The 27,628-nt window shown below is 44.3% G+C and overlaps 9 non-coding genes across 9 annotated transcripts; all 9 read right to left on the bottom strand.

Moving 5' to 3' along the window:
- Nucleotides 1–2,946: 2,946 nt before the first annotated feature.
- Nucleotides 2,947–3,018, bottom strand: TRNAE-CUC (transfer RNA glutamic acid (anticodon CUC)). The gene has a single exon. It is a non-coding gene; the product is annotated as a tRNA-Glu (tRNA).
- Nucleotides 3,019–3,396: 378 nt separating this feature from the next.
- TRNAE-CUC (transfer RNA glutamic acid (anticodon CUC)) lies at nt 3,397–3,468 on the bottom strand. The gene has a single exon. It is a non-coding gene; the product is annotated as a tRNA-Glu (tRNA).
- Nucleotides 3,469–3,845: 377 nt separating this feature from the next.
- TRNAE-CUC (transfer RNA glutamic acid (anticodon CUC)) lies at nt 3,846–3,917 on the bottom strand. Its single transcript has one exon. It is a non-coding gene; the product is annotated as a tRNA-Glu (tRNA).
- Nucleotides 3,918–4,295: 378 nt separating this feature from the next.
- Nucleotides 4,296–4,367, bottom strand: TRNAE-CUC (transfer RNA glutamic acid (anticodon CUC)). Its single transcript has one exon. It is a non-coding gene; the product is annotated as a tRNA-Glu (tRNA).
- A 1,216-nt stretch (nt 4,368–5,583) lies between these two features.
- Nucleotides 5,584–5,655, bottom strand: TRNAE-CUC (transfer RNA glutamic acid (anticodon CUC)). Its single transcript has one exon. It is a non-coding gene; the product is annotated as a tRNA-Glu (tRNA).
- Nucleotides 5,656–20,262: 14,607 nt separating this feature from the next.
- TRNAE-CUC (transfer RNA glutamic acid (anticodon CUC)) lies at nt 20,263–20,334 on the bottom strand. The gene has a single exon. It is a non-coding gene; the product is annotated as a tRNA-Glu (tRNA).
- Nucleotides 20,335–22,271: 1,937 nt separating this feature from the next.
- TRNAE-CUC (transfer RNA glutamic acid (anticodon CUC)) lies at nt 22,272–22,343 on the bottom strand. The gene has a single exon. It is a non-coding gene; the product is annotated as a tRNA-Glu (tRNA).
- Nucleotides 22,344–24,234: 1,891 nt separating this feature from the next.
- TRNAE-CUC (transfer RNA glutamic acid (anticodon CUC)) lies at nt 24,235–24,306 on the bottom strand. Its single transcript has one exon. It is a non-coding gene; the product is annotated as a tRNA-Glu (tRNA).
- Nucleotides 24,307–25,521: 1,215 nt separating this feature from the next.
- On the bottom strand, nt 25,522–25,593 carry TRNAE-CUC (transfer RNA glutamic acid (anticodon CUC)). Its single transcript has one exon. It is a non-coding gene; the product is annotated as a tRNA-Glu (tRNA).
- Between the last annotated feature and the right edge of the window lie 2,035 nt (nt 25,594–27,628).

Below are 27,628 nucleotides of genomic sequence, written 5' to 3'. Positions count from 1 at the left end.
ACTCTTTTTATTGTTGGTTTTTTTCTAACATAATTTTCAATGCATTTTCATCTTTATTTTATTTGTTTCTTTTGAAATGAATTTTTTTATTTATTTTTTGTTTTTTATTTACGTGACTTTACCTAACGAACCAAGAATATGAATTCCTGCAGCCACGAAAGTTTTAATTAAAAAATTTTTAACTTTTTTATTTCCGTAAAAAGTGTTCTTTGACAGGGATTCTTACCCAGGCCGCTTTTTATTTACGTGACTTTACTTAACGAACCAAGAATATGAATTCCTGCAGTCACGAAAGTTTTAAGTAAAAAAATAGTTAACTTTTTTATTTACGTAAAAAGCATTCTTTGACAGGGATTCTCACCCAGGCCGCTGCGGTGAAATGGCAAATCCTAACCACTAAACTACCAGTGAAGCTGTTGGAGGTGCCTCCACAAGTCCTGCTATCCTGGCACCTCCAACACCGGGAGCTCGCTCGAGAGTTGATGGTGCATTGGAATCTGTTCACGAGATTTACGTGGAATCGTGAGACCATAAGAGATGGCGACTGCCTGGGGAACACTTCAGTCAGCAATCGAAGATCAAGCCTGGTGATGATGCGGGACAGCAGGACACGTGGAGGTGCATCTAACAACTTCCCTGGTGGTCTGGTGATTAAAATTCGAAGCTCTCAGTGCTGCGGTCTGGGTTCAGTTCCCGGTCACGGAATGAGGCTCTTGGTGTCTTTTTTAAAGCAGTTAAACGTTTCCGTAAAGAAGAAAATAACTTTTTTTATTATTTATGAAAATTGTTCTCTGACCTAGAATCGAATCCGGGCCGCGGCGGTGAGAGCGCCGAATCCTAACCACTAGACCACCAGGGAAGCTGGTTGAGGTGTCTCCACATGTCCTGCTGTCCTGGCACCTCCAACACCGGGAGCTCGCTCGAGAGTTGTTGGAGCAATGGAATCTGTTCACGGGTTTGACTGTGGAATCGTGATACCGTAGGAGATGGCGACTGCCTGGGAAAACCTTCGGTCAGGAGTAGAAGTTCAAGCCTGGTGATAATGCGGGAAAACAGGACACGTGGAAGCACAATCACCAATTTCTCTGGTGTGGCAACTGGTTAGGTTTTGGCGCTCCCTCCGCCCCCGCTCTGGATCGAATCCCCGTAAGGGAAATAGTATTTTGGTTTCATTTTCAAAGCAGTTCCACGAATACCTGAATTAAAAGTATTTATAGTATTGATTAATTCGGTAAAGTATTTATAGTATTGATACTGGTAGGAACGAAGTGGACCAGACCACCAATAGATTAATGTGTCCGTCCGTCCGTCTGTCCGACAAGATGGCCGCCCGCGCCCCCTGCGATCTGTGAACTAAACAAGATGGCCGTCGCTTCCGGCGCCTCACGGTGAAACTTTAAACTTCGCTTCAAATTTACTTTACTGAAACGCAGCACGTTTTTTTAACACAGAGACAAGATACATTTATTAACACAGAGACGGGATACATTTAATCGCCTTATTTGTGCACGAAAAGCACGGCGCGAGGCCTAGTGCGGCAGGCTTCGCGAGGCCTAGTGCGGCAGGCTTTGCGAGGCCTACTGCAGAAAAGGCATCGCGAGGCCTACTGCAGAGAAGGCTTCGCGAGGCCTACTGCAGGGAAGACTTCGCGAGGCCTACTGCAGAGGCTTATCGAGGCCTAGTGCAGAAGGCTTCGCTAAGTCTACTGCAGAGAAGGCTTCGCGAGGCCTAGTGCAGCAGGCTTCGCGAGGCCTAGTGCGGCAGGCTTCGCGAGGCCTAGTGCGGGAGGCTTCGCGAGGCCTAGTGCAAAAGGTGGTGGTCAATTAATCTCAGATGTGATCGTTTGGAAATGAAAGACTGCGAGTCTTTAAATCTCACAGCGTTTCTTGTCAAAACAAACACTTTTAATTAACATTACACTAGAATACAGTAATTTTTTCTTTAACTCCTCTATACCCGGTTGATATCCCTGTACCGGTACTAAGTATTATTCCTACCAGCCCACCCCGCAGGGTCCTGTTTAATTCGGTAAAGTCACGTAAATAAAAATAAAAAGTAAACAAAATACTAATGTTTTTTTTTTAAGTAACAAAAATAAAAAAAAAATGAATGGAAAATCATAAAAGCAAAAAACCTTCGCATTTTTTATTTTATTTAACTCTTTTTATTGTTTGTTTTTTTCTTTCATAATTTTCAATGTATTTTCATCTTTATTTTATTTTTTTCTTTTGAATTGAATTTTTTTATTATTTTTTTGTTTTTTATTTACGTGACTTTACCTAACGAACCAAGAATATGAATTCCTGCAGTCACGAAAGTTTTAAGTAAAAACATTTTTAACTTTATTATTTAGGTAAAAAGTGTTCTTTGACAGGGATTCTTACCCAGGCCGCTTTTTATTTACGTGACTTTACTTAACGAACCAAGAATATGAATTCCTGCAGTCACGAAAGTTTTAAGTAAAAAAAAATGTAACTTTTTTATTTACGTAAAAAGTGTTCTTTGACAGGGATTCTTACCCAGGCCGCTGCGGTGAAATGGCAAATCCTAACCACTAGACTACCAGTGAAGCTGTTGGAGGTGCCTCCACGTGTCCTGCTATCCTGGCACCTCCAACACCGGGAGCTCGCTCGAGAGTTGATGGTGCATTGGAATCTGTTCACGAGATTTACGTGGAATCGTGAGACCATAAGAGATGGCGACTGCCTGGGGAACACTTCAGTCAGCAATCGAAGATCAAGCCTGATGATGATGCGGGGCAGCAGGACACGTGGAGGTACATCTAACAACTTCCCTGGTGGTCTGGTGATTAAAATTCGAAGCTCTCAGTGCTGCGGTCTGGATTCAGTTCCCTGTCACGGAATGAGGCTCTTGGTGTCTTTTTTAAAGCAGTTACACTTTTCCGTAAAGAAGAAAATAACTTTTTTTATTGCTTATAAAAAAGAGTTCCCTGACCGGGAATCGAACCCGGGCCGCGGCGGTGAGAGCGCCGAATCCTAACCACTAGACCACCAGGGAAGCTGGTTAAGGTGTCTCCACATGTCCTGCTGTCCTGGCACCTCCAACACCGGGAGCTCGCTCGAGAGTTGATGGATCAATGGAATCTGTTCACGGGATTGACTGTGGAATCGTGATACCATAAGAGATGGCGACTGCCTAGGAACACCTTCGGTCAGCAGTAGAAGTTCAAGCCTGGTGAGGATGCGGGACAGCAGGACACGTGGAGGTACATCTAACAACTTCCCTGGTGGTCTGGTGATTAAAATTCGAAGCTCTCAGTGCTGCGGTCTGGATTCACTTCCCTGTCACGGAATGAGGCTCTTGGTGTCTTTTTTAAAGCAGTTAAACTTTTCCGTAAAGAAGAAAATAACTTTTTTTATTGTTTATAAAAAAGAGTTCCCTGACCGGGAATCGAACCCGGGCCGCGGCGGTGAGAGCGCCGAATCCTAACCACTAGACCACCAGGGAAGCTGTTGGAGGTGCCTCCACGTGTCCTGCTATCCTGGCACCTCCAACACCGGGAGCTCGCTCGAGAGTTGATGGTGCATTGGAATCTGTTCACGAGATTTACGTGGAATCGTGAGACCATAAGAGATGGCGACTGCCTGGGGAACACTTCAGTCAGCAATCGAAGATCAAGCCTGATGATGATGCGGGGCAGCAGGACACGTGGAGGTACATCTAACAACTTCCCTGGTGGTCTGGTGATTAAAATTCGAAGCTCTCAGTGCTGCGGTCTGGATTCAGTTCCCTGTCACGGAATGAGGCTCTTGGTGTCTTTTTTAAAGCAGTTACACTTTTCCGTAAAGAAGAAAATAACTTTTTTTATTGCTTATAAAAAAGAGTTCCCTGACTGGGAATCGAACCCGGGCCGCGGCGGTGAGAGCGCCGAATCCTAACCACTAGACCACCAGGGAAGCTGGTTAAGGTGTCTCCACATGTCCTGCTGTCCTGGCACCTCCAACACCGGGAGCTCGCTCGAGAGTTGATGGATCAATGGAATCTGTTCACGGGATTGACTGTGGAATCGTGATACCATAAGAGATGGCGACTGCCTAGGAACACCTTCGGTCAGCAGTAGAAGTTCAAGCCTGATGAGGATGCGGGACAGCAGGACACGTGGAGGTACATCTAACAACTTCCCTGGTGGTCTGGTGATTAAAATTCGAAGCTCTCAGTGCTGCGGTCTGGATTCACTTCCCTGTCACGGAATGAGGCTCTTGGTGTCTTTTTTAAAGCAGTTAAACTTTTCCGTATAGAAGAAAATAACTTTTTTTATTGTTTATAAAAAAGAGTTCCCTGACCGGGAATCGAACCCGGGCCGCGGCGGTGAGAGCGCCGAATCCTAACCACTAGACCACCAGGGAAGCTGGTTAAGGTGTCTCCACATGTCCTGCTGTCCTGGCACCTCCAACACCGGGAGCTCGCTCTAGATTTGATGGATCAATGGAATCTGTTCACGGGATTGACTGTGGAATCGTGATACCATAAGAGATGGCGACTGCCTAGGAACACCTTCGGTCAGCAGTAGAAGTTCAAGCCTGGTGATAATGCGGGACAGCAGGACACGTGGAGGCACAATCACCAATTTCTCGGGTGTGGCAACTGGTTAGGTTTTGGCGCTCCCTCCGCCCCCGCTCGGCATCGAATCCCCGTAAGGGAAATAGTATTTTGGTTTCATTTTCAAAGCAGTTCCTCGAATGCCTGAATTAAAAGTATTCATATTATTGATTACTTCGGTAAAGTCACGTAAATAGAAATAAAAAGCAAACAAAATACAAAGGACAATATTTTTTCAAAGTAACAAAAATAAAAAATGAATGGAAAATCATAAAAGCAAAAAACCATACAATAAAAAAATACGAAGACAAAATTAAAAATCAATTGAAAATGATAAAAACAAAAAACCTTCGCATTTTTAATTTTATTTAACTCTTTTTATTGTTGGTTTTTTTCTTTCATAATTTTCAATGCATTTTCATCTATATTTTATTTTTATTCTTTTGAATTGCATTTTTATTATTTTTAGTTTTTTGTTTACGTGACTTTACCTAACAAACCAAAAATATGAATTCCTGCAGTCACGAAAGTTTTAAGTTAAAAAATAGTTAACTTTTTTATTTACGTAAAAGTGTTCTTTGACAGGAATTCTTACCCAGGCCGCTGCGGTGAAATGGCAAATCCTAACCACTAGACTACCAGTGAAGCTGTTGGAGGTGCCTCCACGTGTCCTGCTATCCTGGCACCTCCAACACCGGGAGCTCGCTCGAGAGTTGATGGTGCATTGGAATCTGTTCACGAGATTTACGTGGAATCGTGAGACCATGAGAGATGGCGACTGCCTGGGGAACACTTCAGTCAGCAGTAGAAGTTCAAGCCTGGTGAGGATGCGGGACAGCAGGACACGTGGAGGTACATCTAACAACTTCCCTGGTGGTCTGGTGATTAAAATTCGAAGCTCTCAGTGCTGCGGTCTGGATTCACTTCCCTGTCACGGAATGAGGCTCTTGGTGTCTTTTTTAAAGCAGTTAAACTTTTCCGTAAAGAAGAAAATAACTTTTTTTTATTGTTTATAAAAAAGAGTTCCCTGACCGGGAATCGAACCCGGGCCGCGGCGGTGAGAGCGCCGAATCCTAACCACTAGACCACCAGGGAAGCTGGTTAAGGTGTCTCCACATGTCCTGCTGTCCTGGCACCTCCAACACCGGGAGCTCGCTCTAGATTTGATGGATCAATGGAATCTGTTCACGGGATTGACTGTGGAATCGTGATACCATAAGAGATGGCGACTGCCTAGGAACACCTTCGGTCAGCAGTAGAAGTTCAAGCCTGGTGATAATGCGGGACAGCAGGACACGTGGAGGCACAATCACCAATTTCTCTGGTGTGGCAACTGGTTAGGTTTTGGCGCTCCCTCCGCCCCCGCTCGGCATCGAATCCCCGTAAGGGAAATAGTATTTTGGTTTCATTTTCAAAGCAGTTCCACGAATGCCTGAATTAAAAGTATTCATATTATTGATTACTTCGGTAAAGTCACGTAAATAGAAATAAAAAGCAAACAAAATACAAAGGACAATATTTTTTCAAAGTAACAAAAATAAAAAATGAATGGAAAATCATAAAAGCAAAAAACCATACAATAAAAAAATACGAAGACAAAATTAAAAATCAATTGAAAATGATAAAAACAAAAAACCTTCGCATTTTTAATTTTATTTAACTCTTTTTATTGTTGGTTTTTTTCTTTCATAATTTTCAATGCATTTTCATCTTTATTTTATTTTTATTCTTTTGAATTGCATTTTTATTATTTTTAGTTTTTTGTTTACGTGACTTTACCTAACAAACCAAAAATATGAATTCCTGCAGTCACGAAAGTTTTAAGTTAAAAAATAGTTAACTTTTTTATTTACGTAAAAGTGTTCTTTGACAGGAATTCTTACCCAGGCCGCTGCGGTGAAATGGCAAATCCTAACCACTAGACTACCAGTGAAGCTGTTGGAGGTGCCTCCACGTGTCCTGCTATCCTGGCACCTCCAACACCGGGAGCTCGCTCGAGAGTTGATGGTGCATTGGAATCTGTTCACGAGATTTACGTGGAATCGTGAGACCATGAGAGATGGCGACTGCCTGGGGAACACTTCAGTCAGCAATCGAAGATCAAGCCTGGTGATGATGCGGGACAGCAGGACACGTGGAGGTACATCTAACAACTTCCCTGGTGGTCTGGTGATTAAAATTCGAAGCTCTCAGTGCTGCGGTCTGAGTTCAGTTCCCGGTCACAGAATGAGGCTCTTGGTGTCTTTTTAAAGCAGTTAAACTTTTCCGTAAAGAAGAAAATAACTTTTTTTTATTATTTATAAAAAAGTGTTCCCTGACTAGGAATCGAACCCACGCCGCAGCGGTGAGAGCGCCGAATCCTAACCACTAGACCACCAGGGAAGCTGGTTAAGGTGTCTCCACATGTCCTGCTGTCCTGGCACCTCCAACATCGGGAGCTCGCTCGAGAGTTGATGGAGCAATGGAATCTGTTCACGGGATTGACTGTGGAATCGTGACACCATGAGAGATGGCGACTGCATAGGAAAACATTCGGTCAGCAGTAGAAGTTCAAGCCTGGTGATAATGCGGGACAGCAGGACACGTTGAGGCACAATCACCAATTTCTCTGGTGTGGCAACTGGTTAGGTTTTGGCGCTCCCTCCGCCCCCGCTCTGGATCGAATCCCCGTAAGGGAAATAGTATTTTGGTTTCATTTTCAAAGCAGTTCCACGAATACCTGAATTAAAAGTATTTATAGTATTGATTAATTCGGTAAAGTATTTATAGTATTGATACTGGTAGGAACGAAGTGGACCAGACCACTAATAGATTAATGTGTCCATCCGTCCATCTGTCCGACAAGATGGCCGCCCGCGCCCCCTGCGATCTGTGAACTAAACAAGATGGCCGTCGCTTCCGGCACCTCACGGTGAAACTTTAAACTTCGCTTCAAATTTACTTTACTGAAACGCAGCACGTTTTTATAACACAGAGACAAGATACATTTATTAACACAGAGACGAGATACATTTAATCGCCTTATTTGTGCACGAAAAGCACGGCGCGAGGCCTAGTGTGGCAGGCTTCGCGAGGCCTAGTGCGGCAGGCTTTGCGAGGCCTACTGCAGAAAAGGCATTTCGAGGCCTACTGCAGAGAAGGCTTCGCGAGGCCTACTGCAGGGAAGGCTTCGCGAGGCCTACTGCAGAGGCTTCGCGAGGCCTAGTGCAGAATGCTTCGCTAAGTCTACTGCAGAGAAGGCTTCGCGAGGCCTAGTGCAGCAGGCTTCGCGAGGCCTAGTGCAGCAGGCTTCGCGAGGCCTAGTGCGGGAGGCTTCGCGAGGCCTAGTGCAAAAGGTGGTGGTCAATTAATCTCAGATGTGATCGTTTGGAAATGAAAGACTGCGAGTCTTTAAATCTCACAGCGTTTCTTGTCAAAACAAACACTTTTAATTAACATTACACTAGAATACAGTACTTTTTTCTTTAACTCCTCTATACCCGGTCGATATCCCTGTACCGGTACTAAGTATTATTCCTACCAGCCCACCCCGCAGGGTCCTGTTTAATTCGGTAAAGTCACGTAAATAGAAATTAAAAGTAAACAAAATACTAATGTTTTTTTTGTAGTAACAAAAAAAAATAAATGAATGGAAAATCATGAAAGCAAAAAACCTTCGCATTTTTTATTTTATTTAACTCTTTTTATTGTTGGTTTTTTTCTTTCATAATTTTCAATGCATTTTCATCTTTATTTAATTTTTTTCTTTTGAATTGAATTTTTTTATTATTTTTAGTTTTTTGTTTACATGACTTTACCTAACAAAGCAAAAATATGAATTCCTGCAGTCACGAAAGTTTTAAGTTAAAAAATAGTTAACTTTTTTATTTACGTAAAAAGTGTTCTTTGACAGGGATTCTTACCCAGGCCGCTGCGGTGAAATGGCAAATCCTAACCACTAGACTACCAGTGAAGCTGTTGGAGGTGCCTCCACGTTTCCTGCTATCCTGGCACCTCCAACACCGGGAGCTCGCTCGAGAGTTGATGTTGCATTGGAATCTGTTCACGAGATTTACGTGGAATCGTGAGACCATGAGAGATGGCGACTGCCTGGGGAACACTTCAGTCAGCAATCGAAGATCAAGCCTGGTGATGATGCGGGACAGCAGGACACGTGGAGGTACATCTAACAACTTCCCTTGTGGTCTGGTGATTAAAATTCGAAGCTCTCAGTGCTGCGGTCTGGGTTCAGTTCCCGGTCACGGAATGAGGCTCTTGGTGTCTTTTTTAAGCAGTTAAACGTTTCCGTAAATAAGAAAATAACTTTTTTTATTATTTATAAAAATTGTTCCCTGACCGAGAATCGAATCCGGGCCGCGGCAGTGAGAGCGCCGAATCCTAACCACTAGACCACCAGGGAAGCTGGTTGAGGTGTCTCCACATGTCCTGCTGTCCTGGCACCTCCAACACCGGGAGCTCGCTCGAGAGTTGTTGGAGCAATGGAATCTGTTCACGGGTTTGACTGTGGAATCGTGATACCGTAAGAGATGGCGACTGCCTGGGAAAACCTTCGGTCAGGAGTAGAAGTTCAATCCTGGTGATAATGCGGGAAAACAGGACACGTGGAGGCACAATCACCAATTTCTCTGGTGTGGCAACTGGTTAGGTTTTGGCGCTCCCTCCGCCCCCGCTCTGGATCGAATCCCCGTAAGGGAAATAATATTTTGGTTTCATTTTCAAAGCAGTTCCACGAATACCTGAATTAAAAGTATTTATAGTATTGATTAATTCGGTAAAGTATTTATAGTATTGATACTGGTAGGAACGAAGTGGACCAGACCACCAATAGATTAATGTGTCCGTCCGTCCGTCTGTCCGACAAGATGGCCGCCCGTGCCCCCTGCGATCTGTGAACTAAACAAGATGGCCGTCGCTTCCGGCGCCTCACGGTGAAACTTTAAACTTCGCTTCAAATTTACTTTACTGAAACGCAGCACGTTTTTTTTTAACACAGAGACAAGATACATTTTTTAACACAGAGACGAGATACATTTAATCACCTTATTTGTGCACGAAAAGCACGGCGCGAGGCCTAGTGCGGCAGGCTTCGCGAGGCCTAGTGTGGCAGGCTTTGCGAGGCCTACTGCAGAAAAGGCATTGCGAGGCCTACTGCAGAGAAGGCTTCGCGAGGCCTACTGCAGGGAAGGCTTCGCGAGGCCTACTGCAGAGGCTTCGCGAGGCCTAGTGCAGAAGGCTTCGCTAAGTCTACTGCAGAGAAGGCATCGCGAGGCCTAGTGCAGCAGGCTTCGCGAAGCCTAGTGCGGCAGGCTTCGCGAGGCCTAGTGCGGGAGGCTTCGCGAGGCCTAGTGCAAAAGGTGGTGGTCAATTAATCTCAGATGTGATCGTTTGGAAATGAAAGACTGCGAGTCTTTAAATCTCACAGCGTTTCTTGTCAAAACAAACACTTTTAATTAACATTACACTAGAATACAGTAATTTTTTCTTTAACTCCTCTATACCCGGTTGATATCCCTGTACCGGTACTAAGTATTATTCCTACCAGCCCACCCCGCAGGGTCCTGTTTAATTCGGTAAAGTCACGTAAATAGAAATAAAAATTAAACAAAATACTAATGTTTTTTTTTAAGTAACAAAAATTAAAAAATGAATGGAAAATCATAAAAGCAAAAAAACCTTCGCATTTTTTTTATTTTATTTAACTCTTTTTATTGTTGGTTTTTTTTCTTTCATAATTTTCAATGCATTTTCATCTTTATTTTATTTTTTTCTTTTGAATTGAATTTTTTTATTATTTTTTGGTTTTTTATTTACGTGACTTTACCTAACGAACCAAGAATATTAATTCCTGCAGTCACGAAAGTTTTAAGTAAAAAAATAGTTAACTTTTTTATTTACGTAAAAAGTTTTCTTTGACAGGGATTCTCACCCAGGCCGCTGCGGTGAAATGGCAAATCCTAACCACTAGACTACCAGTAAAGCTGTTGGAGGTGCCTCCACGAGTCCTGCTATCCTGGCACCTCCAACACCGGCAGCTCGCTCGAGAGTTGATGGTGCATTGGAATCTGTTCACGAGATTTACGTGGAATCGTGAGACCATAAGAGATGGCGACTGCCTGGGGAACACTTCAGTCAGCAATCGAAGATCAAGCCTGGTGATGATGCGGGACAGCAGGACACGTGGAGGTGCATCTAACAACTTCCCTGGTGGTCTGGTGATTAAAATTCGACGCTCTCAGTGCAGCGGTCTGGGTTCAGTTCCCGGTCACGGAATGAGGCTCTTGGTGTCTTTTTTAAAGCAGTTAAACGTTTCCGTAAAGAAGAAAATAACTTTTTTATTATTTATAAAAATTGTTCCCTGACCGAGAATCGAATCCAGGCTGCGGCAGTGAGAGCGCCGAATCCTAACCACTAGACCACCAGGGAAGCTGGTTGAGGTGTCTCCACATGTCCTGCTGTCCTGGCACCTCCAACACCGGGAGCTCGCTCGAGAGTTGATGGATCAATGGAATCTGTTCACGGGTTTGACTGTGGAATCGTGATACCGTAAGAGATGGCGACTGCCTGGGAAAACCTTCGGTCAGGAGTAGAAGTTCAAGCCTGGTGATAATGCGGGAAAACAGGACACGTGGAGGCACAATCACCAATTTCTCTGGTGTGGCAACTGGTTAGGTTTTGGCGCTCCCTCCGCCCCCGCTCTGGATCGAATCCCCGTAAGGAAAATAGTATTTTGGTTTCATTTTCAAAGCAGTTCCACGAATACCTGAATTAAAAGTATTTATAGTATTGATTAATTCGGTAAAGTATTTATAGTATTGATATTGGTAGGAACGAAGTGGACCAGACCACCAATAGATTAATGTGTCCGTCCGTCCGTCTGTCCGACAAGATGGCCGCCCGCGCCCCCTGCGATCTGTGAACTAAACAAGATGGCCGTCGCTTCCGGCGCCTCACGGTGAAACTTTAAACTTCGCTTCAAATTTACTTTACTGAAACGCAGCACGTTTTTTTAACACAGAGACAAGATACATTTATTAACACAGAGACGAGATACATTTAATCGCCTTATTTGTGCACGAAAAGCACGGCGCGAGGCCTAGTGTGGCAGGCTTCGCGAGGCCTAGTGCGGCAGGCTTTGCGAGGCCTACTGCAGAAAAGGCATCGCGAGGCCTACTGCAGAGAAGGCTTCGCGAGGCCTACTGCAGGGAAGGCTTCGCGAGGCCTACTGCAGAGGCTTCGCGAGGCCTAGTGCAGAAGGCTTCGCTAAGTCTACTGCAGAGAAGGCATCGCGAGGCCTAGTGCAGCAGGCTTCGCGAGGCCTAGTGCGGCAGGCTTCGCGAGGCCTAGTGCGGGAGGCTTCGCGAGGCCTAGTGCAAAAGGTGGTGGTCAATTAATCTCAGATGTGATCGTTTGGAAATGAAAGACTGCGAGTCTTTAAATCTCACAGCGTTTCTTGTCAAAACAAACACTTTTAATTAACATTACACTAGAATACAGTAATTTTTTCTTTAACTCCTCTATACCCGGTCGATATCCCTGTACCGGTACTAAGTATTATTCCTACCAGCCCACCCCGCAGGGTCCTGTTAAATTCGGTAAAGTCACGTAAATAGAAATAAAAATTAAACAAAATACTAATGTTTTTTTTTAAGTAACAAAAATTAAAAAATGAATGGAAAATCATAAAAGCAAAAAAACCTTCGCATTTTTTATTTTATTTAACTCTTTTTATTGTTGGTTTTTTTTCTTTCATAATTTTCAATGCATTTTCATCTTTATTTTATTTTTTTCTTTTGAATTGAATTTTTTTATTATTTTTTGGTTTTTTATTTACGTGACTTTACCTAACGAACCAAGAATATTAATTCCTGCAGTCACGAAAGTTTTAAGTAAAAAAATAGTTAACTTTTTTATTTACGTAAAAAGTTTTCTTTGACAGGGATTCTCACCCAGGCCGCTGCGGTGAAATGGCAAATCCTAACCACTAGACTACCAGTAAAGCTGTTGGAGGTGCCTCCACGAGTCCTGCTATCCTGGCACCTCCAACACCGGCAGCTCGCTCGAGAGTTGATGGTGCATTGGAATCTGTTCACGAGATTTACGTGGAATCGTGAGACCATAAGAGATGGCGACTGCCTGGGGAACACTTCAGTCAGCAATCGAAGATCAAGCCTGGTGATGATGCGGGACAGCAGGACACGTGGAGGTGCATCTAACAACTTCCCTGGTGGTCTGGTGATTAAAATTCGACGCTCTCAGTGCAGCGGTCTGGGTTCAGTTCCCGGTCACGGAATGAGGCTCTTGGTGTCTTTTTTAAAGCAGTTAAACGTTTCCGTAAAGAAGAAAATAACTTTTTATTATTTATAAAAATTGTTCCCTGACCGAGAATCGAATCCAGGCCGTGGCAGTGAGAGCGCCGAATCCTAACCACTAGACCACCAGGGAAGCTGGTTGAGGTGTCTCCACATGTCCTGCTGTCCTGGCACCTCCAACACCGGGCGCTCGCTCGAGAGTTGATGGATCAATGGAATCTGTTCACGGGTTTGACTGTGGAATCGTGATACCGTAAGAGATGGCGACTGCCTGGGAAAACCTTCGGTCAGGAGTAGAAGTTCAAGCCTGGTGATAATGCGGGAAAACAGGACACGTGGAGGCACAATCACCAATTTCTCTGGTGTGGCAACTGGTTAGGTTTTGGCGCTCCCTCCCCCCCCGCACTTGATCGAATCCCCGTAAGGGAAATAGTATTTTGGTTTCATTTTCAAAGCAGTTCCACGAATACCTGAATTAAAAGTATTTATAGTATTGATTAATTCGGTAAAGTATTTATAGTATTGATAATGGTAGGAACGAAGTGGACCAGACCACCAATAGATTAATGTGTCCGTCCGTCCGTCTGTCCTACAAGATGGCCGCCCGCGCCCCCTGCGATCTGTGAACTAAACAAGATGGCCGTCGCTTCCGGCGCCTCACGGTGAAACTTTAAACTTCGCTTCAAATTTACTTTACTGAAACGCAGCACGTTTTTTTAACACAGAGACAAGATACATTTATTAACACAGAGACGAGATACATTTAATCGCCTTATTTGTGCACGAAAAGCACGGCGCGAGGCCTACTGCAGGGAAGGCTTCGCGAGGCCTAGTGCTGCAGGCTTTGCGAGGCCTACTGCAGAAAAGGCTTCGCGAGGCCTACTGCAAAGGCTTCGCGAGGCCTAGTGCAGAAGGCTTCGCTAAGTCTACTGCGGAGAAGGCTTCGCGAGGCCTAGTGCGGCAGTCTTCGCGAGGCCTAGTGCGGGAGGCTTCGCGAGGCCTAGTGCAAAAGGTGGTGGTCAATTAATCTCAGATGTGATCGTTTGGAAATTAAAGACTGCGAGTCTTTAAATCTCACAGCGTTTCTTGTCAAAACAAACACTTTTAATTAACATTACACTAGAATACAGTATTTTTTTCTTTAACTCCTCTATACCCGGTCGATATCCCTGTACCGGTACTAAGTATTATTCCTACCAGCCCACCCCGCAGGGTCCTGTTTAATTCGGTAAAGTCACGTAAATAGAAATAAAAAGTAAACAAAATACTAATGTTTTTTTTTTAAGTAACAAAAATAAAAAAATGAATGGAAAATCATAAAAGCAAAAAACCTTCGCATTTTTTATTTTACTTAACTCTTTTTATTGTTGGCTTTTGTCTTTCATAATTTTCAATGCATTTACATCTTAATTTTATTTTTATTCTTTTGAATTGCATTTTTATTATTTTTAGTTTTTTGTTTACGTGACTTTACCTCACGAACCAAGAATATGAATTCCTGCAGTCACGAAAGTTTTAAGTAAAAAAAAATTTAACTTTATTATTTACGTAAAAAGTGTTCTTTGACAGGGATTCTTACCCAGGCCGCTTTTTATTTACGTGACTTTACTTAACGAACCAAGAATATGAATTCCTGCAGTCACTAAAGTTTTAAGTAAAAAAATTTTTTAACTTTTTTATTTACGTAAAAAGTGTTCTTTGACAGGGATTCTTACCCAGGCCGCTGCGGTGAAATGGCAAATCCTAACCACTAGACTACCAGTGAAGCTGTTGGAGGTGCCTCCACGTGTCCTGCTATCCTGGCACCTCCAACACCGGGAGCTCGCGCGATAGTTGATGGTGCATTGGAATCTGTTCACGAGATTTACGTGGAATCGTGAGACCATAAGAGATGGCGACTGCCTGGGGAACACTTCAGTCAGCAATCGAAGATCAAGCCTGGTGATGATGCGGGACAGCAGGACACGTGGAGGTACATCTAACAACTTCCCTGATGGTCTGGTGATTAAAATTCGAAGCTCTCAGTGCTGCGGTCTGGATTCAGTTCCCTGTCACGGAATGAGGCTCTTGGTGTCTTTTTTATAGCAGTTAAACTTTTCCGTAAAGAAGAAAATAACTTTTTTTATTGTTTATAAAAAAGAGTTCCCTGACCAGGAATCGAACCTGGGCCGTGGTTTTGAGAGCGCCGAATCCTAACCACTAGACCACCAAGGAAGCTGGTTAAGGTGTCTCCACATGTCCTGCTGTCCTGGCACCTCCAACACCGGGAGCTCGCTCGAGAGTTGATGGATCAATGGAATCTGTTCACGGGTTTGACTGTGGAATCGTGATACCGTAAGAGATGGCGACTGCCTGGGAAAACCTTCGGTCAGGAGTAGAAGTTCAAGCCTGGTGATAATGCGGGAAAACAGGACACGTGGAGGCACAATCACCAATTTCTCTGGTGTGGCAACTGGTTAGGTTTTGGCGCTCCCTCCGCCCCCGCTCTTGATCGAATCCCCGTAAGGGAAATAGTATTTTGGTTTCATTTTCAAAGCAGTTCCACGAATACCTGAATTAAAAGTATTTATAGTATTGATTAATTCGGTAAAGTATTTATAGTATTGATAATGGTAGGAACGAAGTGGACCAGACCACCAATAGATTAATGTGTCCGTCCGTCCGTCTGTCCGACAAGATGGCCGCCCGCGCCCCCTGCGATCTGTGAACTAAACAAGATGACCGTCGCTTCCGGCGCCTCACGGTGAAACTTTAAACTTCGCTTCAAATTTACTTTACTGAAACGCAGCACGTTTTTTTAACACAGAGACAAGATACATTTATTAACACAGAGACGAAATACATTTAATCGCCTTATTTGTGCACCAAAAGCACGGCGCGAGGCCTACTGCAGGGAAGGCTTCGCGAGGCCTACTGCAGAGGCTTCGCGAGGCCTAGTGCAGAAGGCTTCGCTAAGTTTACTGCAGAGAAGGCTTCGCGAGGCCTAGTGCAGCAGGCTTCGCGAGGCCTAGTGCGGCAGGCTTCGCGAGGCCTAGTGCGGGAGGCTTCGCGAGGCCTAGTGCAAAAGGTGGTGGTCAATTAATCTCAGATGTGATCGTTTGGAAATGAAAGACTGCGAGTCTTTAAATCTCAGAGCGTTTCTTGTCAAAACAAACACTTTTAATTAACATTACACTAGAATACAGTATTTTTTTCTTTAACTCCTCTATACCCAGTCGATATCCTTGTACCGGTACTAAGTATTATTCCTACCAGCCCACCCCGCAGGGTCCTGTTTAATTCGGTAAAGTCACGTAAATAGAAATAAAAAGCAAACAAAATACTAATGTTTTTTTTTAAGTAACAAAAAAAAATGAATGGAAAATCATAAAAGCAAAAAACCTTCGCATTTTTTATTTTATTTGACTCTTTTTATTGTTGGTTTTTTTCTTTCATAATTTTCAATGCATTTTCATCTTTATTTTATTTTTTTCTTTTGAATTGAATTTTTTTATTATTTTTTTGTTTTTTATTTACGTGACTTTACCTAACGAACCAAGAATATTAATTCCTGCAGTCACGAAAGTTTTAAGTAAAAAAATAGTTAACTTTTTTATTTACGTAAAAAGTGTTCTTTGACAGGGATTCTCACCCAGGCCGCTGCGGTGAAATGGCAAATCCTAACCACTAGACTACCAGTAAAGCTGTTGGAGGTGCCTCCACGAGTCCTGCTATCCTGGCACCTCCAACACCGGCAGCTCGCTCGAGAGTTGATGGTGCATTGGAATCTGTTCACGAGATTTACGTGGAATCGTGAGACCATAAGAGATGGCGACTGCCTGGGGAACACTTCAGTCAGCAATCGAAGATTAAGCCTGGTGATGATGCGGGACAGCAGGACACGTGGAGGTGCATCTAACAACTTCCCTGGTGGTCTGGTGATTAAAATTCGAAGCTCTCAGTGCTGCGGTCTGGGTTCAGTTCCCGGTCATGGAATGAGGCTCTTGGTGTCTTTTTTAAAGCAGTTAAACGTTTCCGTAAAGAAGAAAATAACTTTTTTTATTATTTATAAAAATTGTTCCCTGACCGAGAATCGAATCCAGGCCGCGGCAGTGAGAGCGCCGAATCCTAACCACTAGACCACCACGGAAGCTGGTTGAGGTGTCTCCACATGTCCTGCTGTCCTGGCACCTCCAACACCGGGAGCTCGCTCGAGAGTTGTTGGAGCAATGGAATCTGTTCACGGGTTTGACTGTGGAATCGTGATACCGTAAGAGATGGCGACTGCCTGGGAAAACCTTCGGTCAGGAGTAGAAGTTCAAGCCTGGTGATAATGCGGGTAAACAGGACACGTGGAGGCACAATCACCAATTTCTCTGGTGTGGCAACTGGTTAGGTTTTGGCGCTCCCTCCGCCCCCGATCTTGATCGAATCCCCGTAAGGGAAATAGTATTTGGTTTCATTTTCAAAGCAGTTCCACGAATACCTGAATTAAAAGTATTTATAGTATTGAATAATTCGGTAAAGTATTTATAGTATTGATAATGGTAGGAACGAAGTGGACCAGACCACCAATAGATTAATGTGTCCGTCCGTCCGTCTGTCCTACAAGATGGCCGCCCGCGCCCCCTGCGATCTGTGAACTAAACAAGATGACCGTCGCTTCCGGCGCCTCACGGTGAAACTTTAAACTTCGCTTCAAATTTACTTTACTGAAACGCAGCACGTTTTTTTAACACAGAGACAAGATACATTTATTAACACAGAGACGAGATACATTTAATCGCCTTATTTGTGCCCGAAAAGCACGGCGCGAGGCCTACTGCAGGGAAGGCTTCGCGAGGCCTACTGCAGAGGCTTCGCGAGGCCTAGTGCAGAAGGCTTCGCTAAGTCTACTGCAGAGAAGGCTTCGCGAGGCCTAGTGCAGCAGGCTTCGCGAGGCCTAGTGCGGCAGGCTTCGCAAGGCCTAGTGCGGGAGGCTTCGCGAGGCCTAGTGCAAAAGGTGGTGGTCAATTAATCTCAGATGTGATCGTTTGGAAATGAAAGACTGCGAGTCTTTAAATCTCACAGCGTTTCTTGTCAAAACAAACACTTTTAATTAACATTACACTAGAATACAGTATTTTTTTCTTTAACTCCTCTATACCCGGTCGATATCCCTGTACCGGTACTAAGTATTATTCCTACCAGCCCACCCCGCAGGGTCCTGTTAAATTCGGTAAAGTCACGTAAATAGAAATAAAAAGTAAACAAAATACTAATGTTTTTTTTTAAGTAACAAAAATAAAAAAATGAATGGAAAATCATAAAAGCAAAAAACCTTCGCATTTTTTATTTTATTTAACTCTTTTTATTGTTGTTTTTTTTCTTTCATAATTTGCAATGCATTTTCATCTTTATTTTATTTTTTTCTTTTGAATTGAATTTTTTTATTATTATTTTTTATTTACGTGACTTTACCTAACGAACCAAGAATATGAATTCCTGCAGTCACGAAAGTTTTAAGTAATAAAATAGTTAACTTTTATTTACGTAAAAAGTGTTCTTTGACAGGGATTCTTACCCAGGCCGATTTTTATTTAAGTGACTTTACTTAACGAACCAAGAATATGAATTCCTGCAGTCACGAAAGTTTTAAGTAAAAAAAAAAAATTACTTTTTTATTTACGTAAAAAGTGTTCTTTGACAGGGATTCTTACCCAGGCCGCTGCGGTGAAATGGCAAATCCTAACCACTAGACTACCAGTGAAGCTGTTGGAGGTGCCTCCACGTGTCCTGCTATCCTGGCACCTCCAACACCGGGAGCTCGCGCGAGAGTTGATTGTGCATTGGAATCTGTTCACGAGATTTATGTGGAATCGTGAGACCATAAGAGATGGCGACTGCCTGGGGAACACTTCAGTCAGCAATCGAAGATCAAGCCTGGTGATGATGCGGGACAGCAGGACACGTGGAGGTACATCTAACAACTTCCCTGGTGGTCTGGTGATTAAAATTCGAAGCTCTCAGTGCTGCAGTCTGGATTCAGTTCCCTGTCACGGAATGAGGCTCTTGGTGTCTTTTTTATAGCAGTTAAACTTTTCCGTAAAGAAGAAAATAACTTTTTTTATTGTTTATAAAAAAGAGTTCCCTGACCGGGAATCGAACCCGGGCCGCGGCAGTGAGAGCGCCGAAACCAAACCACTAGACCACCAAGGAGGCTGGTTAAGGTGTCTCCACATGTCCTGCTGTCCTGGCACCTCCAACACCGGGAGCTCGCTCGAGAGTTGATGGATCAATGGAATCTGTTCACGGGATTGACTGTGGAATCGTGATACCATAAGAGATGGCGACTGCCTAGGAACACCTTCGATCAGCAGTAGAAGTTCAAGCCTGGTGATAATGCGGGACAGCAGGACACGTGGAGCCACAATCACCAATTTCTCTGGTGTAGCAACTGGTTAGGTTTTGGCGCTCCCTCCGCCCCCGCTCGTGATCGAATCCCCGTAAGGGAAATAGTATTTTGGTTTCATTTTCAAAGCAGTTCCACGAATGCCTGAATTAAAAGTATTCATATTATTGATTACTTCGGTAAAGTCACGTAAATAGAAATAAAAAGCAAACAAAATACCAAGGACAATATTTTTTCAAAGTAACAAAAATAAAAAATGAATGGAAAATCATAAAAGCAAAAAACCATACAATAAAAAAATACGAAGACAAAATTAAAAATCAATTGAAAATAATAAAAAGAAAAAACCTTCGCATTTTTAATTTTATTTAACTCTTTTTATTGTTGGGTTTTTTCTTTCATAATTTTCAATGCATTTTTATCTTTATTTTATTTTTATTCTTTTCAATTGCATTTTTATTATTTTTAGTTTTTTGTTTACATGACTTTACCTAACAAACCAAGAACATGAATTCCTGCAGTCACGAAAGTTTTAAGTAAAAAAATAGTTAACTTTTTTATTTACGTAAAAAGCATTCTTTGACAGGGATTCTCACCCAGGCCCCTGCGGTGAAATGGCAAATCCTAACCACTAGACTACCAGTAAAGCTGTTGGAGGTGCCTCCACGTGTCCTGCTATCCTGGCACCTCCATCACCGGGAGCTCGCTCGAGAGTTGATGGTGCATTGGAATCTGTTCACGAGATTTACGTGGAATCGTGAGACCATAAGAGATGGAGACTGCCTGGGGAACACTTCAGTCAGCAATCGAAGATCAAGCCTGGTGATGATGCGGGACAGCAGGACACATGGAGGTACATCTTACAACTTCCCTGGTGGTCTGGTGATTAAAATTCGAAGCTCTCAGTGCTGCGGTCTGGGTTCAGTTCCCGGTCACGGAATGAGGCTCTTGGTGTCTTTTTTAAAGAAGTTAAACTTTTCCGTAAAGAAGAAAATAACTCTTTTTTATTATTTATAAAAATTGTTCCCTGACCGGGAATCGAACACGGGCCACGGCGGTGAGAGCGCCGAATCCTAACCACTTGACCACCAGGGAAACTGGTTGAGGTGTCTCCACATGTCCTGACGTCCTGGCACCTCCAACACCGGGAGCTCGCTCGAGAGTTGTTGGAGCAATGGAATCTGTTCACAGGTTTGACTGTGGAATCGTGATACCGTAAGAGATGGCGACTGCCTGGGAAAACCTTCGGTCAGCAGTAGAAGTTCAAGCCTGGTGATAATGCGGGAAAACAGGACACGTGGAGGCACAATCACCAATTTCTCTGGTGTGGAAACTGGTTAGGTTTTGGCGCTCCCTCCGCCCCCGCTCAGGATCGAATCCCCGTAAGGGAAATAGTATTTTGGTTTCATTTTCAAAGCAGTTACACGAATACCTGAATTAAAAGTATTTAGAGTATTGATTAATTCGGTAAAGTATTTATAGTATTGATACTGGTAGGAACGAAGTGGACCAGACCACCAATAGATTAATGTGCCCGTCCATCCGTCTGTCCGACAAGATGGCCGCCCGCGCCCCCTGCGATCTGTGAACTAAAGAAGATGGCCGTCGCTTCCGGCGCCTCACGGTGAAACTTTAAACTTCGTTTCAAATTTACTTTACTGAAACGCAGCACGTTTTTTTAAATACAGAGACAAGATACATTTATTAACACAGAGACGAGATACATTTAATGGCCTTTTTTGTGCACGAAAAGCACGGCGCGAGGCCTAGTGCGGCAGGCTTCGCGAGGCCTAGTGCGGCAGGCTTTGCGAGGCCTACTGCAGAAAAGGCATCGAGAGGCCTACTGCAGAGAAGGCTTCGCGAGGCCTACTGCAGGGAAGGCTTCGCGAGGCCTACTGCAGAGGCTTCGCGAGGCCTAGTGCAGAAGGCTTCGCTAAGTCTACTGCAGATAAGGCTTCACGAGGCCTAGTGCAGCAGGCTTCGCGAGGCCTAGTGCGGCAGGCTTCGCGAGGCCTAGTGCGGGAGGCTTCGCGAGGCCTAGTGCAAAAGGTGGTGGTCAATTAATCTCAGCTGTGATCGTTTGGAAATGAAAGACTGCGAGTCTTTAAATCTCACAGCGTTTTTTTCTAAACAAACACTTTTAATTAACATTACACTAGAATACAGTAATTTTTTCTTTAACTCCTCTATACCCGGTCGATATCCCTGTACCGGTACTTAGTATTATTCCTACCAGCCCACCCCGCAGGGTCCTGTTTAATTCGGTAAAGTCACGTAAATAGAAATAAAAAGTAAACAAAATACTAATTTTTTTTTTTTAAGTAACAAAAAAAAATGAATGGAAAATCATAAAAGCAAAAAACCTTCGCATTTTTTATTTTATTTAACTCTTTTTATTGTTGTTTTTTTTCTTTCATAATTTTCAATGCATTTTTATCTTTATTTTATTTGTATTCTTTTTAATTGCATTTTTTATTATTTTTTATTTACGTGACTTTACCTAACGAACCAAAAATATGAATGCCTGCAGCCACGAAAGTTTTAAGTAAAAAAATAGTTAACTTTTTTATTTACGTAAAAAGTGTTCTTTGACAGGGATTCTTACCCAGGCCGCTGCGGTGAAATGGCAAATCCTAACCACTAGACTACCAGTGAAGCTGTTGGAGGTGCCTCCACGTGTCCTGCTATCCTGGCACCTCCAACACCGGGAGCTCGCTCGAGAGTTGATGGTGCATTGGAATCTGTTCACGAGATTTACGTGGAATCGTGAGACCATAAGAGATGGCGACTGCCTGGGGAACACTTCAGTCAGCAATCGAAGATCAAGCCTGGTGATGATGCGGGACAGCAGGACACGTGGAGGTACATCTAACAACTTCCCTGGTCGTCTGGTGATTAAAATTCGAAGCTCTCAGTGCTGCGGTCTGGATTCAGTTCCCGGTCACGGAATGAGGCTCATGTTGTCTTTTTTAAAGCAGTTAAACTTTTCCGTAAAGAAGAAAATAACTTTTTTCATTGTTTATAAAAAAGAGTTCTCTGACCGGGAATCGAACCCAGGCCGCGGCGGTGAGAGCGCCGAATCCTAACCACTAGACCACCAGGGAAGCTGATTAAGGTGTCTCCACATGTCCTGCTGTCCTGGCACCTCCAACACCGGGAGCTCGCTCGAGAGTTGATGGAGCAATGAAATCTGTTCACGGGATTGACTGTGGAATCGTGATACCATAAGAGATGGCGACTGCCTAGGAACACCTTCGGTCAGCAGTAGAAGTTCAAGCCTGGTGATAATGCGGGACAGCAGGACACGTGGAGGCACAATCACCAATTTCTCTGGTGTGGCAACTGGCTAGGTTTTGGCGCTCCCTCCGCCCCTGCTCGGGATCGAATCCCCGTAAGGGAAATAGTATTTTGGTTTCATTTTCAAAGTAGTTCCACGAATACCTGAATTAAAAGTATTATAGTATTGATTAATTCGGTAAAGTATTTATAGTATTGATACTGGTAGGAACCAAGTGGACCAGACCACCAATAGATTAATGTGTCCGTCCGTCTGTCCGACAAGATGGCCGCCCGCGCCCCCTGCGATCTGTGAACTAAACAAGATGGCCGTCGCTTCCGGCGCCTCATAGCGAAACTTTAAACTTCGCTTCAAATTTACTTCACTGAAACGCAGCACGTTTTTTTTTAACACAGAGACAAGATACATTTATCAACACAGAGACGAGATACATTTAATTGCCTTATTTGTGCACGAAAAGCACGGTGCGAGGCCTAGTGCGGCAGGCTTCGCGAGGCCTAGTGCGGCAGGCTTTGCGAGGCCTACTGCAGAAGAGGCATCGCGAGGCCTACTGCAGGGAAGGCTTCGCGAGGACTACTGCAGAGGCTTCACGAGGCCTAGTGCAGAAGGCTTCGCTAAGTCTACTGCAGAGAAGGCTTCGCGAGGCCTAGTGCAGCAGGCTTCGCGAGGCCTAGTGCGGCAGGCTTCGCGAGGCCTAGTGCGGGAGGCTTCGCGAGGCCTAGTGCAAAAGGTGGTGGTCAATTAATCTCAGATGTGATCGTTTGGAAATGAAAGACTGCGAGTCTTTAAATCTCACAGCGTTTCTTGTCAAAACAAACACTTTTAATTAACATTACACTAGAATACAGTAATTTTTTCTTTAACTCCTCTATACCCGGTCGATATCACTGTACCGGTACTAAGTATTATTCCTACCAGCCCACCCCGCAGGGTCCTGTTTAATTCGGTAAAGTCACGTAAATAGAAATAAAAAGTAAACAAAATACTAATGTTTTTTTTTTAAGTAACAAAAATAAAAAAAATGAATGGAAAATCATAAAAGCAAAAAACATTCGCATTTTTTTATTTTATTTAACTCTTTTCATTGTTGGTTTTTTTCTTTCATAATTTTCAATGCATTTTTATCTTTATTTTATTTTTATTCTTTTTAATTGCATTTTCTATTATTTTTGGTTTTTTTATTTACGTGACTTTACCTAACGAACCAAGAATATGAATTCCTGCAGTCACGAAAGTTTTAAGTAAAAAAATAGTTAACTTTTTTATTTACGTAAGAAATATTCTTTGACAGGGATTCTTAACCACTAGACTACCAGTGAAGCTGTTGGAGGTGCCTCCACGTGTCCTGCTATCCTGGCACCTCCAACACCGGGAGCTCGCTCGAGAGTTGATGGTGCATTGGAATCTGTTCACGAGATTTACGTGGAATCGTGAGACCATAAGAGATGGCGACTTCCTGGGGAACACTTCAGTCAGCAATCGAAGATCAAGCCTGGTGATGATGCGGGACAGCAGGACATGTGGAAGTACATCTCACAACTTCCCTGGTGGTCTGTTGATTAAAATTCGAAGCTCTCAGTGCTGCGGTCGGGGTTTAGTTCCCGGTCACGGAATGAGGCTCTTGGTGTCTTTTTTAAAGCAGTTAAACTTTTCCGTAAAGAAGAAAATAACTTTTTTATTATTTATAAAAAAAAGTGTTCCCTGACCGGGAATCGAACCCGGGCCGCGGCGGTGAGAGCGCCGAATCCTAACCACTAGACCACCAGGGAAGCTGGTTAAGGTGTCTCCACATGTTCTGCTGTCCTGGCACCTCCAACATCTGGAGCTCGCTCGAGAGTTGATGGAGCAATGGAATCTGTTCACGGGATTGACTGTGGAATCGTGATACCGTAAGAGATGGCGACTGCCTGGGACAACCTTCGGTCAGCAGTAGAAGTTCAAGCCTGGTGATAATGCGGGAAAACAGGACACGTGGAGGCACATACACCAATTTCCCTGGTGTGGCAACTGGTTAGTTTTTGGCGCTCCCTCCGCCCCCTCTCGGGATCGAATCCCCGGAAGGGAAATAGTATTTTGGTTTCATTTTCAAAGCAGTTCCACGAATGCCTAAATTAAAAGTATTTATGTTATTGATTAATTCCGTAAAGTCACGTAAATATAAATCAAAAGCAAACAAAATACAAAGGACAATATTTTTTCAAAGTAACAAAAATAAAAAATGAATGGAAAATCATAAAAGCAAAACACCATACAATAAAAAAATACGAAGACAAAATTAAAAATCAATTGAAAATAATAAAAGCAAAAAACCTTCGCATTTTTAATTGTATTTAACTATTTTTATTGTTGGTTTTTTCTTTCAGAATTTTCAATGCATTTTAATCTTTATTTTATTTTTATTCTTTTTAATTGCATTTTTTATTATTTTTTGTTTTTTATTTACGTGACTTTACCTAACGAACCAAGAATATGAATTCCTGCAGTCACGAAAGTTTTAAGTAAAAAAATAGTTAACTTTTTTATTTACGTAAAAAGCATTCTTTGACAGGGATTCTCACCCAGGCCGCTGCGGTGAAATGGCAAATCCTAACCACTAGACTACCAGTGAAGCTGTTGGAGGTGCCTCCACGTGTCCTGCTATCCTGGCACCTCCAACACCGGGAGCTCGCTCGAGAGTTGATGGTGCATTGGAATCTGTTCACGAGATTTACGTGGAATCGTGAGACCATAAGAGATGGCGACTGCCTGGGGAACACTTCAGTCAGCAATCGAAGATCAAGCCTGGTGATGATGCGGGACAGCAGGACACGTGGAGGTGCATCTAACAACTTCCCTGGTGGTCTGGTGATTAAAATTCGAAGCTCTCAGTGCTGCGGTCTGGGTTCAGTTCCCGGTCACGGAATGAGGCTCTTGGTGTCTTTTTTAAAGAAGTTAAACTTTTCCGTAAAGAAGAAAATCACTTTTTTTATTATTTATAAAAATTGTTCCCTGACCGGGAATCGAACCCGGGCCACGGCGGTGAGAGCACCGAATCCTAACCACTAGACCACCAGAAAAGCTGGTTGAGGTGTCTCCACATGTCCTGCTGTCCTGGCACCTCCAACACTGGGAGCTCGCTCGAGAGTTGTTGGAGCAATGGAATCTGTTCACAGGTTTGACTGTGGAATCGTGATACCGTAAGAGATGGCGACTGCCTGGGAAAACCTTCGGTCAGCAGTAGAAGTTCAAGCCTGGTGATAATGCGGGAAAACAGGACACGTGGAGGCACAATCACCAATTTCTCTGGTGTGGAAACTGGTTAGTTTGGGCGCTCCCTCCGCCCCCGCTCAGGATCGAATCCCCGTAAGGGAAATAGTATTTTGGTTTCATTTTCAAAGCAGTTCCACGAATACCTGAATTAAAAGTATTTATAGTATTGATTAATTCGGTAAAGTATTTATAGTATTGATACTGGTAGGAACGAAGTGGACCAGACCACCAATAGATTAATGTGTCCGTCCGTCCGTCTGTCCGACAAGATGGCCACCCGCGCCCCCTGCGATCTGTGAACTAAACAAGATAGCCGTCGCTTCCGGCGCCTCACGGTGAAACTTTAAACTTCGCTTCAAATTTACTTTACTGAAACGCAGCACGTTTTTTTAATACAGAGACAAGATACATTTATTAACACAGAGACGAGATACATTTATTCGCCTTATTTGTGCACGAAAAGCATGGCGCGAGGCCTAGTGCGGCAGGCTTCGCGAGGCCTAGTGCGGCAGGCTTTGCGAGGCCTACTGCAGAAAAGGCATCGCGAGGCCTACTGCAGAGAAGGCTTCGCGAGGCCTATTGCAGGGAAGGCTTCGCGAGGCCTACTGCAGAGGCTTCGCGAGGCCTAGTGCAGAAGGCTTCGCTAAGTCTACTGCAGAGAAGGCTTCACGAGGCCTAGTGCAGCAGGCTTCGCGAGGCCTAGTGCGGCAGGCTTCGCGAGGCCTAGTGCGGGAGGCTTCGCGAGGCCTAGTGCAAAAGGTGGTGGTCAATTGATCTCAGATGTGATCGTTTGGAAATGAAAGACTGCGAGTCTTTAAATCTCACAGCGTTTCTTGTCAAAACAAACACTTTTAATTAACATTACACTAGAATACAGTAATTTTTTCTTTAATTCCTCTGTAATGCGGGCGAAAGCGACCTTCCGGATGTGACGTCACGAGGAGGCGGAGCCAGGTGACGTGGGTGAAAGGTAGGGGGTCCTTAAGCGGGTAAACCGGAAGGAGAAGGCAGTCGGGGTGTGAATGGAAAGGTGTGGGGCCACGCGGGCGTACGAGCCGAGGGGGCACCGTCAGAAGCGGGAGCCAACCCTGGGAACAGTAGGGAGCTACTGGGAGGTGTAAAGCTGCAGATAGAGATAGGCAGTGAGGCTGTGTGTGAGGAGCAGCGGGGTGGCTGCCAAGAGTCGCAGGAGCGACGAGAAGGAGACAGCACGAGGCTGTCAGAGCTGCAGCAGGAACAGCCAAGAGAGCTGTGTGAGAGTACAGCAGCGGAGCTGCTGTGGGGCTGCAAGAGCGACAAGAACAGCAGCGGGGCTGCTGATGTGGACTGGAGTGACATCGGAACCAGCACAGAGAGAATAAGAGAGACAGCCGTGTGGGAACGCAGTACGGACCGAATAAAGGACAGTGAGCCAGAAACCGTGGTCAAGTCTTTTATTACACTGGGGTCAGAAGTGAAACGGCATGTCTAAGCAAGTAAGGAAGAAAATTCCCCCGGCGCCAGCATCGGCTTCTTCGTCCGACGACGACGAATTCCCTCCGACCACGGATTTTGCTGGGGTGGTGGAGGAGAGCCCTGCTGAGGCGAGCACGGGGACGGGCGTGGAAGATGTCGGCGCGATGGCGGGTCCGTCAACAACATCGGACGCTGAGCAAAGATGGCAACAGGTGGCAGAACAACTGGAGACACTCAAGGACGTCCTGGCGCATCTGTGTCACCTCGTTACGCCAAGGACGACGATGGAACGAGAAGGTGCTCCACGGGCCGCCACGTTGCCTGCCCTGCCGCCGCCATTGGCCACGCGGCAAGAAGACGCCATCTTGCGCGCTCCGGGGCGCCAAA

Source organism: Lampetra planeri, chromosome 14, assembly GCF_965212315.1.
Source record: "Lampetra planeri chromosome 14, kcLamPlan1.2.h2, whole genome shotgun sequence".
Taxonomy (NCBI): domain Eukaryota; kingdom Metazoa; phylum Chordata; class Hyperoartia; order Petromyzontiformes; family Petromyzontidae; genus Lampetra; species Lampetra planeri.
Note: the sequence above shows the minus strand (reverse complement) of the source record. Positions and strands in the feature narration are given on the sequence as shown.